Source organism: Balaenoptera acutorostrata, chromosome 11 (genome assembly GCF_949987535.1).
Source record: "Balaenoptera acutorostrata chromosome 11, mBalAcu1.1, whole genome shotgun sequence".
Taxonomy (NCBI): Eukaryota; Metazoa; Chordata; class Mammalia; order Artiodactyla; family Balaenopteridae; genus Balaenoptera; species Balaenoptera acutorostrata.
In genome coordinates this window covers 103979803-103996967 of record NC_080074.1, presented here as the reverse complement: position 1 = coordinate 103996967, position 17165 = coordinate 103979803, and the positions used below count along the sequence as shown (strand labels likewise).

The window sequence follows — 17165 nt, the reverse complement described above, 5'->3', positions numbered from 1 at the left end:
ATTCATTACTTTCTATTGATCTATCTTCAAGTTCATGTTCTCTTTCCCCTGGATCTTCATTTAGCTATTAAGCCCACACAGTGAATTATTTTTATTCCAGGTATTTAGTTCTAAAATTTCCATTTGGTTCCCTTTTATATTTTCTACTTTGGTTTTCTACTGTGGTTTCCTATCTGTTTTTTTTATTATAAATGCATTTTTCTTTATACCCTTGAACACAGTTATAATAGCTACTTTAAAATCCTTGTCTAATAATTCCAGCATCTGAGTTATCTTGGGATTGGCCTCTGTTTGTTTTTCCCTTGAGAATGGGTCACATTTCCCTGGTTCTTTGTACGCCGAGAATTTTGGGTTATATCCTGAATATTTTGAAGGTTATTTTGAGGAGGCCCTGGATTCTATTTTATCCCTTAGAAAAGCATTGATATTTTTCTTTGACAGGTAATTAACTTGGGTATAGTCAAACTACAAACATTGTCTTCCTTGTAGCAGGCAACTGCTCAAGTCTCAGTTTGGTTCTCTTATCTTTGCCAGGATTCCTTTCATTTTTCCTGCTCAGATGTGGTTCAGGCATGAGTTGGAGACTTGGGCAAAGTTTGTTATACAGAGAATTCTGGGTTCCTCTTCTCTGGCTGTCTCCTTCCCAGGACTCACGCCTCACTCTTCAGCAACCTTAGTTGCTCTGGGCTCCATCCTCTGGTTCCTCCTGCCAGAAAGACAGTGGGTTTTCTGTTGCAACTTTATCCGTCTTATGCTGCAGAGTGACTGTGGCCAACACAGGGAAAAAAATTTTTTTTACTGAGAAATCACCTCATGCCAGTTGCTTCATCCACGTTTTGAATCCCCTCCAAAATCTCCCTGCTTGGGTTCTCTTTCCAGAGCTCTCAGGTAGTTGGGTTTGGGGGCGGTGGGCGTTGTTTGGGTTTTGTTTGTTGGGTTTTTTTTTTTTTTGGCTTTGTTTTTTTGTATGTTGTCCAGAATATATAGATATTACTTGTGGGAGGTTTGCTCTATTAGGACCTGATTCTTTTACACCAGAAGTAGGACTCTTCCCGCAAGGTTTTACAAAGGCTCAATTCTCCCATTAAATTCCGCAAACCCTCCCATGCTCTACAACCTCCTTCAGCCACCTGCCCTGTGTCTCTTCCCTGTGGGAAGAAGCCTATTTTGGGAAGAATTGTCTACCTCCCTCTCTCAGCCTCCATCCCATTCTCAACTCTCTCCAGCACAGCTTCTGCCTCGTCATTGCAAAGAAATGGCTTTTGCCAAGACCCCCAGGGACCTTAAACTCACTATAGCTGATGGGTATTTTTTGGTTTTTTTTGGCTGCATCACACAGTGTGTGAGATCTTAGTTCCCCGACTAGGGATCGAACCTGGGCCGTGGCAGTGAAAGTGCCAAGTACTAACCACTGGACTGCCAAGGAAATCCCTGATGGGTACTTATTAACCCTCATCTTCCTTGAACTCACCGTCTACCCCCTCAGTCTAGTCCTCTTCCCTTCTTGCCTATGTCCGTGATGGCTCCACCAACCGTCCTGTGAGGCTGGCCAGAAACCTGACCGTCATTCTCGACAGCTTCCCCCTCCCTGCTCCCAGTCCTTCAGATCCACTCCGTGCATGTCGCTTTCTGCCTCTCTCAAGGTCTCTCTCAAGTCTATCCACATCCCTCCTTTGTTACCACCACCAACTAGACCAAGCTAACTTCACCTCGTGCCTAGACCACTGCTAAAGCGTCCTGCTCCCCTCCAGCCAGAGGGAAAGTCTCAAAATGCAAATCTGATCCTGTCTGAAAGCCTTCACTGATGACTTACTTATCTTCGGACATACGTGCACGTCAAAATCCTTCGCGTGACCCAGCATAGTCTGCTGCCTATGTGATGCTTTGCCCTAACCCTGCACAACTCCCTTGTCCCAGACACATTACATTTCCTGTGCTGTGGCCAATTCACGTTTGGGTTTAATGCTTTTAACTGGACAGTCCTTTCTCATGTGATTGTGGTCTGCAGGGCAGAATTTTAAGTGTGGTTTTAAATCGTGGAACTGTCCCTGGAAAGCATACAGAACTATTCGAAGATCATTAAGAAAGTTGATACAAATGTGGCCATACAAATGTATGGCTGTTACTGTTACATTTATTGATTCCAACAAACCAGCAAATTCCTCAGGCGCTCTGCACACTGTTCAGATAGCTGGTGTCCATGTGGCGCGTGCACGCGCGAGCACACACACACACACACACACACTGGCGGACAGTTACCATGTGCTTCTCAGTACGCCACATCAGGTGGACAAATGCCAACAGCTTTAGCTCACCTGAAGGCCTTCTGCAGGGGTGATCTGCTTTTCTTGGCCTCTGTACCTTCTGTCTGATTTCACAGTGTTGCCTGTGCCTGTCTGTCTTTACAGAGTACATGCTGACCACCAGGAATTCCAGCAGAGAAGCTGCACTTCTTCACACAGGGGCTGACCGAGACTTTGTAGAACCTAGGCAGCTCCAGACCAACCCTGCTCTAGAAGTGCATGCTTTCTGCAGGCACCGACCCACCTTGGGTCACACACGCCTGTGTGCATACCCACTCCGAATTATGTGTATATTTTACGCTAGTGATTTTGGTCAGTCTCTTTCAGTTTTTCATGCTTGAGAACTCAGATCCAAGCCACTCTCGCCCCTACAACACATCTGAAGATAGCCCGGAGTCTGAAGGCCCTAATTTGGTCCAAGGGTTGGCAAACTATGGCCTGATGCCTGTTTTTGTAAATAAAGCTTTAGTGGGACACAGTCATGCTCGCTCACTCCGTGTTGTCTACGGCTGAGTTTCGTACTACAGTGGAAGAGTTGGGTACTTGCAGCAGAGACCGTATGGCCTGCAAAGCCTAAAATATTTAGTATCTGGCCCTTTACAGAAGAAGTTCGCAGACCTCTGACTGTCTATGTTTTCTAACTGCTTCAGCGACAATCAATAATAAAGCAGAGTTGCCAGATTCAGCAGTTAAAAATACAGGACACTCAGATAAACAACGAAATTTCAGATAAGTGATGAATATTTCCTTTAGAATAAGCATGTCCCAAATATCACCTGGCAACCTTCTAACAAAGGCTTGTACAAGACGCCTGTGGTCTAAGTCTCCCTCAGTCCTGCCACCCCTGCCTCACTTTAGCTTTGGAAGAGAAAGAAGTTGAAGGAAGGAAGTGCCCTGGGGATGATCTGCATTCTTTACAAGAGAGCGTGAAAAGGAAGCAGAAGAAAGTCGTTGATCACTTCTGCCTTCCTCACTGTAAGAGCTTTGGGAGGTTTGGGTTTGGGTCCCCTGGGGGCAGCTGGCAGGCTGCAGTGACCAGTAACCACTCTTCACATGTCATGAGCAAATGTTGTTGAAGGGGATGGGGCGGGAAGGAGCTGTTTCATTTTTCATGCTGGAAAGTGTTTCTTTAAATGAGCAGCTCCACTGTGCATTTAATGGATGGTTTATACATTTTCTTGTTGTCTGGTTTAATGCCCTGATTTTAATCCCTGGTAGATGCAGAAACTACCACTCTTTCCTTGTAGATGTGGAAATAGACCTCCTGGTACACTCTGCCTCTTTTTTTTTTTTTTAAGTCTTTATTGAATTTTTTACAATGTTGCTTCTGTTTTCTGTTTTGGTTTTTTGGCCTCGAGGCATGTGGGATCTTAGCTCCCTGACCAGGGATCGAACCCGCACCCCCTGCATTGGAAGGCGAAGTCTTAACCACTGACCGCCAGGGAATTCCCTACACTCTGCCTCTTAACTGTCCCTTTGTATCATCTCCATGTCAGAGGGGTGGTTGAAGTCATCTTAGATGGGAGTTACCTCTGAAGTAGCATCTAGCTGATGGAAACTGGATGAGGAGACAGTCCTGTGCCCATTTCCCGGCTAAATGACCTGGAGGACATTACCTAACCCTTCCGAGCCTCACTTTCCCCCTCTGTAAAGTGGAAGGATGACGGCAGCCCCTACATCATGGAGCTGTTATGAGGATTCAACGAATCAGAACACGTGAAGGACTTAGAACCGTGCCTAGCACACAGCACTTGGTGAATGTTAGCTGTTGTTCTTTGCTTTACTAGCTGACTTGAAGAGAGCAACGGCCAAACATGGAGTGTCCCCCAAACCCAGCCACCAGCAGTGTGAAGTCTCCCCACTAGGTGTCGCAATTCAGCAGGTCCTGCCTGTCCCTTAGCTTGACTTTTTGCTTATTATCATTTTTGATTTGATTTGGCGATTTCAAGGGGATATAAACTAACACTATCTCTTGAAGTCTCTGGGGATGCAGAAATTCCAGCAGAATTGCTGACGTCCAGGGCTGGAAGAAGCTCTTTGGAGTGCTGCCCTTGTCCAGAGTTAATGTGACATGTAATTTATTGTCCAAACCAAGATATTTTGAGAGTGAAAGCGGGGCCATTAATAACGGTGCCAGGACAAGAGGAGTACATGGGATGTACCCCAAGATCCTGGACATGGACACCCCATCTATGGGAGTTTTTCCTCAGCATTTTCAGAATCCCCAGGACAGAAACTCCTAAGGAGCCCAGTACAGTAAACTGTGACATTGTGCTTAGGGGGGGGTGTCTTAACTCCCACAGGTGTCTTTCTGCCCTAAGAGTGTCCTGCCTCCTTGTCAGGTCATTTGTATATGTGCTGCCGAAGCAAGCACAGTCAGGTCATTTGTTTGAGTTTGTCCTCGGTGGACACGGTGGGAGTGTGTCTGCCCCACAGACCTCGAGGCACCTTGCCCTCCTCTATGTTGAATACTTCCTTATCCTCTATGGCTTTTCTCCCAGCTGTAAACCCCTTCAGAGGCACGAGCCCTCCATCTCTGGATGTGTCGAAGGAGGGTGAGCTGTGTGGCCACTTTCTGGGTTATTGCTGAGGGGATTCTTCTTTTTAAAAAAATTTTCTTGAAATATAGTTGATTTACAGTGTTGTGTTAGTTTCAGGTGTACAGCAAAGTGATTCAGTTATACATTTACATATATCCACTCTTTTTTAGATTCTATTCCTATATAGGTCATTACAGAGTATTGAGTAGAGTTCCCTGAGCTATACAGTAGGTCCTTGTTGATTATCTATTTTATATATAGTAGTGTGTATATGTCAATCCCAATCTCCCAATTTATCCCTCTCCCCCCACCTTTTCCCCTGGTAACCATAAGTTTGTTTTCTACACCTGTGACTCTATTGAGGGGATTCTTCTAAGGTTTCTTCCAACCCTAAGTCTCCATTGTCCTATTATTTCAGGTTTGCTTATCTCCCATTAAAGGTCAGGGAGAGGCTAATGTTTGCACCCACCATGCATCAAATGTTGTGCTTTTGCCTCAGTCATCTTGGCCATCCCATCAACCCTGTGGGATTGGTAATATGAAACCCCATTTCACAGGTGAGGAAACTGAGGCCTAGAGAGGTCACAGCCCATAAGAGGCAGAGCCAGGGTTCAATCCCAGGTCTGGCTGGCTCCAAAGCCCTGTCCTACCACATGAGGCTGCCTCCCAGTGTTTTTTACAGTAAGATGCCTCCCACAGTGGACTTCACAGGCAAATCCCTTTCCCTCTCTGGTTCTCACTTTCCTCTTCTGGAAGCTGGGCAGGGTTAGTTGCATGTGGTAAGGGCTGCCACAGTGACTGGAGAGATTGGGGCTTGGGGGTGGAGGGGGTCAGCCTGGGAAGACTTTATGGGGGGCATTGAACAAGGGTTGGAAGGAAAGAAAGGGGAGTCAGAGGGGGTGGATTATTGGGTTAAGTCTAATAGACAGAACAAGATTGTGCGTGTATGAAAAGAGGGGGCCCAAGAGATGAGCAGAAACTGCCATCCAACTAGGAAAGGCCAAGGGGACGCTGGTGATTAGTCAGGTTAAAAAACTTTGTCTCAAATCATACTTAGTGCAGGATGGTGCAGGTGGGAAGCACAGAACACATTTCCACGACAGTAATGAAGCAGGAGAGGTGGCTGCTCGCTGGTCACTCCGGAAGAGAGTCCAGGCCCAGAGAGGAAGGCCTACAGGAAGCCCTGGGCGGGAGACGCGTAACCTGAGTTTGTCCCACTGCAGTTCAGGTCCTCCGGACGCACGGTGCCCTTTACCAGCACTTGGAGGCCGTTACTCCTGGGGAGGTGGACAGCGGGTCCTCCAACAGCCTCTCCGGGCAGGCGGTCCCTAATACACAGCCAGGGAAGGACTGCCTAGGTGTGCGGGCAGGCGGGAGGCCACAGAGGCAAGGCTGCGACCCTGGCCGGGACCGGACGGCTTTGGGCCGGCGTCTGGTCGCCGAGCGCAGGAGCGCGAACTCCCAGGCCCTGACCTCCCCAGACACTCTGGTCCTGCTGCGGCTCTAGCCCCTGGGGCAGGGGCAGGGGTCGTACCAGCGCCCCGGAGGAGCGGCCGATCCGAGAATCCAGGCGGCGGGGAGGGAGGAAGGCTCCCGGAGGGCAGCCACATCTGGCCCAGGACGCCCGCGCCCAGCACGGCCCTGGCCTGCCCGTGGGTCCCTCCAGCTCCAACGCCGGGGATCCGGCCAGGGGGTGCTGGAGGCCCCCGGCCCCAGTCCCCGCCCTCAGCCTCGCACACCCCTTCCCCACCCGCTGTCCCGCCCGCAGTGCCCACGCCAGCTCCCGGCTTTAGTCCCCGCCCCCACCTCTCGCGCGGCGGACCGGGCCCCCACGGCCTCCCAGTTCCCGGGCCGGCCCCGCCCCCTCGGCCGGCCCCGCCCCGCGGCCTCGCCCCGCCCCGCGGCCTCGCGGTCCAGGGCAGGCCCCGCCCCCTGTTTCCGCTGGCTGCTGCTGTGGCGGCGGCGGCGCGCGAGCGCGAGAGAGCCGGACCCCGCATTCCTGGGAGCTCGGTGAGTGCGGCCCGGGCGGGTTGGGCGGGTGGGGCGGCGGGCCGCGAGCCGGAGGCTCGGGAGCGTACGGGGTTACGGGCCCCGGCCGGCTGGGGGCGGGCCCGCAAGCCCCCGACCCGGTTCCCGGAGGGGCGAGCGGCCCGGGGCGCCCCTGGGAGGGGTGTCGGGGGCGGCAGTGGGCGAGCTGAGGGAGGGGTGGGGTCAACGTCCTGTGAGGGGGCGGGAGGCCCGAAGGGGACGGTGTTCGCGGCGCCCGGTAGCGGGGCGGAGAGGGGTCTGCAAGGGGAGAGGTTCCGAGGAAGACCTTTTGGAAATGCGGCTGCGGGAGTGGACGGCGGAATCCCAGGCGAAGGGATGGGGGTCTGTAGGATGCAGCAGAAGGGGGGAGCCCCGGAGCTGTCAAGGGTTTCTCACTTTGTGACCTAGTGGACCGGCTTGGGGAGGGCCATACAGCGCCCCCAGGGAGGGCCGGGGGCTCGGGCAGGGCTGGGGTACTAACTGCAGCCCCGGCACCCCGACCACTCCTTGCGCCACCGCTGGCAGATCGGTACTCAGAGTGACAGGGCTTTGGCACGCCCCGAGGTCCGAGATGTAGTCCATCTGTGCATCCAAGTTTGGGACTTTAAAAAACTTTGTTGTGGTTAAAAAAAAAAAAAAAAAGTCCAAACAAGAAACTGGCTCCTTACTGAGAGCAGTATTTGTACTCGTGTATTTCAGAACTGGAGTCTTGGATGGCCTGTTTTTGAAAAAGATACTGGTCCCTTCTCAACCTCTTTCCCAAATACCTGTAGTGTCTGGGGAGGTTTGAAGCACTGGGGTACTATGGGATCCCCTGGGCTGGGTAGAACTTTCCTCCCCATCCCCCAAATAAGGATAAGACCGCAGCAGTTCATCTTTCTTTGGTTCAGAGAACCAAACTCATTATGTGAGGATGCCCTTCTGACAGGCAGCTGTCCCCTTCCCTGGGGTGACTCAGGTGTCCTCCTCCAGGAAGCTTTCCTGGACTAGTGGAGAAAACTGAAGACTCATGCTCTGATCCCTGTATACCAGCCAGCTTCCCTCTCTTTACTGAAAATAGCCATAGAGAATGTTTTGTATGTATGTTCTGCTATAAAGATGTGCAGTCAGCTTGTCACCCTAAGTAATGGGAAGGGGAGGAGAGGTATTACGGACAATTTCAAACGATGGACTGGACAAATCATTTATATTTAGCTAAGGAATGCAGCCAGGGAGGCAGAGGTTCACACTGGCTTCCTACCCTCCGCCTGGTCCTGGCAGGGCTGTTGCAGCTGAGCTGTGGGTTGTGGGGTGAGGGAGGGAAGAGGGTTGAGGTGGATAAAACTTGAAGGGTAATTCAGTTCTACACTCACTCATTGAAGACTTGCTGTGTGCAAGGCCGGGAACAGCTGAGAGTGGACCAGAATGGAGAGGGAGTTTTTTTGGTCTGACTTAATCAGATTTTAATCTTTCAATCTATAAACAGATAGTTAATATGAATAACAGTAACTAGTGTTTATAAAGTAATTTGTAGGGGATTCCCTGGTGGCCCAGTGGTTATGACTCCACGCTTTCATTGCTGAGGGCGCGGGTTGGATCCCTGGAGGGGGAAACTAAGGTCCCACAAGCTGTGCTGTGCGGCCAAAAAGAATAAATAAATAAAGTAATTTGTAGTTGGCCAAGTGCTTTCTCTGTACATTAGCTGTATATAATTTTCTTTGATTCGCACATAATGTTGTAAAGCATATGTTATTTTTAATTCTCTTCGTGTAGTTTAGGAGAATGAGGCTAAAAGAGACTAAATGACTTCTCTGAGGTCACAGAACTCATAAGTGGAAGAAGCAGAACTTGAACCCATGGCTTCTGACCTCTTATGCTGTGTTTTCTACTACTCCCAGCTGCTTCTGCCATTCTTTACTGTTGAGCCTGGGAGACCTAGGCTCCGACCTTAGTCCTAACATCACCTAACCCTCGGCAAGTTACCTCCCCTCACCAGCTCTCTGTTTTGGAGGGTTATTGGGTTAAAATATTTCTAGAATCTCTTTCAGCATTGGATATCTTAACAGTGTACAATGCTATCAGCAGCCAATCAGTCAGTTAGTAAGTGTGCTTTATTTATTTGTTATTTTTTTAAAATAAATTTATCTATTTATTTATTTTTGGCTGCATTAGGTCTCTGTTGCTGTGCGTGGGCTTTCTCTAGTTGCGGCGAGTGGGGGCTACTATTCGTTGTGGTGCGCGGGCTTCTCACTGCGGTGGCTTCTCTTGTTGCGGAGCGTGGGCTCTAGGCGCACAGGTTTCAGTAGTTGGGGCACGCGGGCTCAGTAGTTGTGGCTCGTGGGCTCTAGAGCGCAGGCTCAGTAGGTGTGGCACACGGGCTTAGTTGCTCTGCGGCATATGGGATCTTCTCGGACCAGGGCTCGAACCCGTGTCCCCTGCATTGGCAGGTGGATTCTTAACCACTGTGCCACCAGGGAATTCCTATTTGTCATTTTTAATTGTGGCAAAGAAACACATGACACAAATGACCATCGTAACCATTTGTAAATGTACAGTCCAGTTGCATGAAGTATATTCACATTGTTCTGCAACAGATCTCCAGAATATTTTCATCTGCAAAACTGAAACTGTACACCTATTAAACAACTCCCCATTTCCCCCTCCCCCCAGCCCCTGGCAACCTCCATTCTACTTAGTGTGCTTTATTAAGCTCCTACCATGTCCTTAATTAATGTTGCCCTTGAGGAGTGAATAAGGCGAGTCTGGGTAGCTGACCAGAGTGCCAGTCTTCATCTCTGTGAATGTAACTCCAGCACCGGCCCTCTAGCACCGGCCTTATTGTTCAGTAAAAGAGTGAGCAGGTGAGACTAGGCAGTGCTCATGAGTTGCAAACAGCAGGATGCTTTCCTTTAGCTTCTGATCTCACCATTTATTAGACGATGGCTTTGGTTAAGTTACTTAACTTCTCTACATCTCAGTTTCCCAAACTGTAAAATGTACATATTGTGGTACATACTTTATAGAGAGATAAGGATTAAATTGGTTAGTATATGTAAGAAACTAACCATGGATTTTAGAAGATAATAAATGCTAATTAAAGTTTTTATTACTTAAGGAAAAAAAAAAAAAAGAGTGAGCAGCTGAGGCCTGGGCAAGGGCCTTCACCTCTTTGAGCTTTCGCTTCCTGCTTGCAAAACAAGGATAACAATACTGAGCTCTCAAGGCTGTTGGAAGGAGCAGTGAGATAATGTATGTGAAGCACGTAGCTTAGGGCCTCAGACACAGCAGGTGTTCAGTAAACGGTGCCTGTTATTTATAACCTAGCTGAGGAGGCTAGACTAACAAGAGAGGATAGGACTTCTTCTACCATTAAGGCCCAGGCCTGCTGTGGTGGGCATCCCACGGACTGAGGGAATGGATCTCATCCAGGTGCCTTAGCCTGGCACTCCACATCCTCCCTACCCGTCCCGGCCGGCCTGTCTAGCCTAACCTCCCACTCCCCTTCCCCCAGGGACCCCCGGTGCCAGCCAGACTCATCTCCGAGCACGCTTCGCTCATTCCTTCTTTGTCCCTTAGTTCATACTGTTCCACCTTCCTGGAATGCTCCTCCGCACTCCCTCTTTCCCCTCTTTTGAAGATCGTACTCATGTCTGAGCTCCTTCATGGAGCCTCCCCTGGCCACCCATCCCCAAAGAACCTCCTTTTCCTTGGAACCCCTTTGGCATTTTATTTTATTTATTTATTTATTTTTAAAAGCCAATTTACAAATACATCTTTTTTTAAAAAAATTATTTATTTATTTATTTATGGCTGTGTTGGGTCTTCGTTTCTGTGCGAGGGCTCTCCCTAGCTGCGGCAAGTGGGGGCCACTCCTCATCGCGGTGCGCGGGCCTGTCACTGTCACGGCCTCTCTTGTTGCGGAGCACAGGCTCCAGACGCGCAGGCTCAGCAATTGTGGCTCACGGGCCCAACCGCTCCGCGGCATGTGGGATCTTCCCAGACCAGGGGTCGAACCCGTGTCCCCTGCATTGGCAGGCAGATTCTCAACCACTGCGCCACCAGGGAAGCCCCCTTTGGCATTTTATGTCTTCATCTCTCCTGGCTTTTCTACACTGCCTGGGGTGATCCTTTAGTATGTATATCTTAGTACAAGAGTCTGTGCTGAGTTCTGATGATGCAAAAATGAAAATGGTAAATGTCCTGTCTTCATGGGGCATAAAACACAGTAAAGGGTTAAGAAAGGGCTTCAAAAAATGACAATTCAGGAACTTCCCTGGTGGTCCACTGGTTAAGAATTTGCGCTTCCACTGCAAGGCGCATGGGTTCGATTCCTGGTCAGGGAACTAAGATCCCGCATGCCACGTGGTGTGGCCAAAAAAAAAAAAAAAAAAAAAGACAATTCAAAATATAAGGTGAATTGCTTATGAGAGTAGAATGTGGTTTCAAACGGGGGATAAATCACCCTGATGCTAGAGGACCACCTCGTGCAGCAGGTGGTGTTTGATGCGAACTTTGAAGTGTGGCTTGCATTTCTACAGAAGGGAAGAAAGGTCAGCCTGAGGAATGGCATTGAGAAAGTGCTGGGGTTTGGAATAGCTCAGTCGGGCCAGTGAGTGGGTTGTGTGGGAGGAACCAGAGAGAAAAAAGGCTGGACAGGTAGACAGTGACCATATTATGGGTGGCTTCAAATGTCCAGCCAAGGAATTTCCTCCATCCATGCACTGAAATTCAGTGTCTCCCATGCGCTGCCTGCTGGTGCTGGGGGGACTGTGGTTAACCTTGGGGGGCCTGGGAACCTTGCCGGTTTTTGAGTAGGGGTCGCAGAAGCAGGGCTAGGCCTGCGGAGGGCGAGTATGGGGTCTGTGAAGAGAGGAAATCATGGTGGGGAGAGTGGCTGGGCAGCTGTGAGGAGCAAACCTGAGACATTCTGGAAGTAGGATTGAGACCATCAGTGGATTGACGGGATGGGGTGGTGAGGAAACGATGCAGGGGTACTGGAGGGGATTCTGGGCTGGGTGATGGTGAGGATGCAGGGCCCTTTGCTCTTTTCAGGGGGGCATCATCGCTTCTCCAACTAGATTGGAAGCCCCTCAGGGCATGGATTCTCTCTGCCCCTGTGTTCTCCTCAGCCCCTCACTCATCGCCAAGGGGCACAGAGTAGGCTCAGCGTGGACCCGGGCGTTCTCAAGAAACGCATCTTTTTTTTTTTAATTGACAATTTAATTTAATTTAATTTTATTTTTAAAATTTATTTATTTTATTTATTTATTTTTGGCTGTGTTGGGTCTTTGTTGCTGCACGGGCTTTCTCTAGTTGCGGCGAGCGGGGGGCTTCTCTTGTTGTGGAGCACGGGCTCTAGGCGCGTGGGCTTCAGTAGCTGTGGCATGCGGGCTCAGTAGTTGTGGCTTGTGGGCTCTAGAGTGCAGGCTCAGTAGGTGTGGCGCACGGGCTTAGTTGCTCCGCGGCGTGTGGGATCTTCCCGACAGGGCTCGAACCTGTGTCCCCTGCATTGGCAGGTGGATTCTCAACCACTGCGCCACCAGGGAAGCCCGCAAGAAACGCATCTTGTCATGGGGACGTAACGTACAGCGTGGTGACTGCAGTTAACAATCAGACTGTGTTATAAATTGAAAGTTGCTGAGGCCTTCCCTGGTGGTGCAGTGGTTAGGAATCCGCCTGCCAATGCAGGGGACACGGGTTCGAGCCCTGTTGGGAAGATCCCACATGCCGCGGAGCAACTAAGCCCGTGCACCACACCTACTGAGCCTGTGCTCTAGAGCCCGCGAGCCACAACTACTGAGCCCGAGTGTCACAACTACTGAAGCCCACGTGCCTAGAGCCCGTGCTCCACAACAAGAGAAGCCCCCCGCTCGCCGCAACTAGAGAAAGCCCGTGCGCAGCAACGAAGACCCAACACGGCCAAAAATAAATAAATAAATAAATATATTTTTAAAAAAAAGTTGCTGAGAGAGTCAGATGGTAAAAGTTCTCATCACAGGAAAGACATTTTGTAACTGTGTGGTGATGGATGTTAACTAGACTTGTTGTGGTGATCATTTTGCAAAATGTACAAATATCCAATCCTTATATTGAAACTAATATGTGATATGCCAGTTATATCACAATTTAAAAAAGTGCCCATTTGTTCCCCCCCCCCCCAAAAAAAAAGAACTGAATCTTGCACCTTCTAGAATCCCAAGTTTGCATCCACGGCAGTATTTGTACACGGGCCTGGCTGTCTCTGGAGTCATGTTTCCGCAGAAAGCCAAATGTTTCCTGTATATATCTTCACACCCCGAATTAACTACCCTTTCAACTTCAGCTACAACTTTATCTCTCACTTGATGGCCATTTCCTACCAAGTGTTTATTGCTCCTCAACAGTAACTTTAGATGTGGCAGAGATGGAAACAAGAAACTTGTCTATTCCTTTACCTCAGCCTCAGTTGTCTATTCCTTTGATTTGTGTGAATCAAACTCACATCTCAGTAAAGTTACACACTTTTAAATATCTTGAAACTTTCTCTCACTTGTGAGTGGTCAAAATTACAAATGTTAAATCCCTGGATGCCAAGGGTCTACCCCAGGGATGACAAATACCTGGCACGGATACTCTTACTGTTAGAACGACCCATAGCAGACATCACTAGTCGATCATGGCTGTCTTTCCCATCGAGCCAAGGCTTGGTCTCTGTCATCATGCTTTAGCACCCACCACCAGCAGCTGAGTGGACTGGCACGGCAGCTGGAATCCGTTTGCCCTTTCTGGGCTTCTCCAGCTGTTGAATGAAGGGGTTCTCCATGGGAGACTGCAGCCCAAAGAGTGGCCATGGCTGGACAGAATTCACCCTGGAGTGGCTTCACAGCGAAGTGATGACCTAATGTTTCATTTCTTTTCCTGCAGGAATATCCTGGGATCTTCTCTGATCTGTCAGCAGCCAAGGTGTTCGCAGGAAATTCAAGGAAAACAGGTCAGTGCTGGTCTGGGTCCACTGTGTGCTGGGACCTCTGAAAGTCTGCGTGTTATAAACTGTCTAAAGCCACAGTCTCTCTTGCCCTTTCACTGTGGCTTGGGGAGGGAGGATAGAGTGGGATGTTGACATTTCCTAGCTGTCTCTCTGCCCCAGCTCTCGACTTTGAATCGATAAGCTCCTTAAATGGGGCTTTGGGAGCCGGGAGAGATTTCCCTCCTCCCCACTGTTTCTGAATGGTGGCCGGCAGTATTCTTAATTTCTTTCTTGACCACCCTTATTGTAGGGAGGGAGCCTAGGGAAGCAGGAGAGGCCTGTAACTTCCTGCTTCCTGTCTCCTCCCACCAGCCGGCCAGAAAGGAATCTGTGGGAATCAGATCAATCCCACCTGTGTCCGTTCCTCTATCCTGGCTGCTGCAGGAATGCCCCTGGCCCTCCGGTGGTGAGCACCCTCTGCCAGGATGCTCGCTGGGGGTCCTCATCTCTGCTCCTGCAGGCTCCAGGGGCCTTGCTGGTAGCTTCACTGTTCCTAGCACCTGTGCGTCGAGGCCCCCGCGGAGCTGGATCTGGGCAGGAGCTACCCAGGTCGCTGGTGTGGATGGTGCTGATTCAGGTTCCGGGGGTGCTGCGTACAGGCCTGGGTCTTTTAATGTTTTAATTGATGTGTGTTTTATTCTGTGGCTTCCTCCTGCGGGGTGATCTGTAAATCTCTTACCTTCCAAGAACCCAGATGCGTGGTGGTGGGGTGGTGTGGTGAGAAGGAGGGTGCTGGCTCTGTGAGTCCCAGCAGAGATGATCTGGAGTCCCGGGAGTGGCCGCGGACCTTTGATTGGCCTGCTGTGCTTTGCACATGATACTCAGGTGCCAGGATTCATATTTGTCATTGTCATCATCGGCCACAGTTTCAGACTCTTTACATATGTCCACAACTAATTTAATTTAAATCGTATTAAATCTTAGTTTAAATCTCCTTTAGCTTTCATGAGAGTCCTGTGAGGTAGCTGTCATTTCCCCCCGTTTCACAGTGGCAGCAGCTAAGGTGGAGTGCAGGTCAGAGACTTGCCTAAGACCACGTCTTTAGTGCCAGGAGACCAGCGGCTCACACCCAGGCCATCTGATTCCCACTGCCCCTGCCCTTCGCAGCAGACCTGCGGCAAGGAATCCGCTCCCCATCCCTCCTGGAGTCTGGCGTCTGCTGCAGCTGGGATGCAGGGCTCCCATTTTAAGTCTTCCCCCTCCCCCTGGGGCTTGGGGGGCTGTCTGCTTTCAATCTTGCTGCCCTGGGATTTGGGGCACCGCCTACGGGAGGACTGGCTGTGCAGCCAGGCACGAGGCCAGGACGAGGGAAACCAGTGTGCTGAAAATCAGGTGGCAGGGAGGAGGGACTTGAGGACAAGTGGGTGAGGGTCCTCGCGGCTCATGGCATGTCCCACCCCGTCACAGAGATCCACGGGGCCCGCCCTGGGGGCCTCAAGGGAGGAGACAGATGGGCCTGCATCACCGGCCCTTTCTAGCCAGACGACTGTCCTCCTGTGCGTCTGTTTGAAGGCACAGTGAGGGAGACCTGCGTGAAGGCCTTTCCGGACAGGAAGTTTATCCTCTCCGAAGGCGTTGGCCTTCACAGCCTTTGCTTTGGCCGTTTCTTGTCCTGCGCTTGAGCCTCTGGGATGGTGACCAGCTTCCGGTCGAGCTTCTCGTCCCACCTCCGCCTGGTTAGGTCCCCTGTGGCAGGCTGGTTGGTTCTTCAGGCCGGTCTCCTCCCCGCCGTTGCTCAGATGCCTTCTCGCGCTGGTGACGGTGGTTTCTGAGTGGACGAAGGCCTGCCTGGGTCTCCGCTTCCGGGCTGGGGGCCTCCCCACCGCCATCCTCTCACAAGAACCTGCTCTGCCCCTGGCCTCGGGGTGCACGGAGGAGGGAGGGCTGCGGTTCATGAGTGAGCCGGGCGGGGGGCGGAGATTGTCCACAGAGACGCGCGCCGGTCTGGTTAGCAGCAGGGTCTCTGCCGGACTTCGTCCTGCACCAGCGCCTCTGCCGCCCCTTTCATTTTACCTGCCTGCTGCCCTAGCCCCACGCACTTGGGAGCGAGAGGCCCCATCGCTGGACCCGAGCCCAACAAATTCATAATTTCAGCTTCCGTCCGAGCCCCAGCCTGGTGAAATGAGAATATCTGCCTGGTGGAGGCCGGCTTCCACCCGCCCTCCCCTCGAACCAAAAAACACAACCCAAACTCAGCCCGCAGTGGCCGGTCTCCCGGAAGGGGCGGCCGGAAGGAGCGTGTCTGGGGGCTCACCGGTCTGCGCGGCGCTTTGGGCCCCACTTGGCGGCCACGTGTGGATGGGTTTTGAGTGTCTGTCGTTTAATGCTATCTGTGCTTTTGAGTTTACCAGCCGCCCCCCACTCTGCCTTCCTCCCACTCCCCTTCCAGTGCCTGGAAATTTATTGCACTTTGAATACTTGCTTACTTTCCAAGAGCCTCGTGATCATTTCTACACCCAGTGTCAGCATTTGTTAAAATATCTGACCTTGTGCTGGAAACAGGAAAGGATGGGGGTGGAGGACCATCCAGGGGGCCTGAAGAGTCAGGCAGCTCAGCCGGTCCCCTGGAACCTCCCCCTTGTTGGGGAGGCTTGGCCGTCACTGCAGGAAGGCCGAGGGTCCCGCAGCCTCCCGTGTAGGATCTTGGCGTGTTCCTGGCCTTGGCCTTGGCAGCTCAGGGCCGCTGCCAGCCCTCACAGCACCTTTGTGCAGAGTCGAAAAATGCCCTTCCCCAGGTGAGCAAGAAAAGTTAGAGTGAGCAAATTATTGTAAAACCTGAACGACGTCCCACTCCGCCTGGGCCGGCCTTCTGGAGCCCTGGCGGGCGGCGGCCCCGTACCTGTGCTGCATCCCAGCACGTCCTGTACTCCTCTCACCCCCAGGGAGGAAAGGGTGTCAGGTTCAGAGTCAGGGAGAGGGCCAGGGGTAGGAGCGGGCCTCTGAGAACAGTGGACCGACAGATGAGGGGAGTGGTCTCAGGGGGATGCTCAGAGCAAGGTTGGAACAGGGTGTGGCCACGCACTAGTGCGTGCGTTCGTGTATCGGTGAGTATGTGTGTGCTTGTCCTAGCAAGTTTGTGTAGGGGGGAGTTCTCCCACATTGTTCCCTCAGCTGAGAGGCCCACCTGAGCCCTTTCAGCGGGTCAGTATGTACCTGTGACGTGAATGCCCCCTCCTTGGAGGGGAGTGTGAAACAGACGCAGTACCTGGCCGCCTGCCCCAGTGTGGAGGCTGAGGCTTCGGCCCGATGCTCTGCAACAAGCCCCGGGGGTGTGGGGGGCAGAGAGGGTAGATCCTGCCCCAGCGAGTC

At 51.4% G+C, this 17165-nt stretch overlaps 1 protein-coding gene across 1 annotated transcript in view; it reads left to right on the top strand.

Moving 5' to 3' along the window:
• Positions 1–6765: 6765 nt before the first annotated feature.
• The window catches only part of TSPAN9 (tetraspanin 9), a 183441-nt gene continuing 173041 nt past the window's right edge, over positions 6766–17165 (top strand). Inside the window, exons 1-2 of the mRNA XM_057556941.1 lie at positions 6766–6853; positions 13754–13820. The gene's annotated coding sequence lies outside the window, so the exon portion shown is untranslated. The remainder of the gene's footprint in view (positions 6854–13753; positions 13821–17165) is intronic.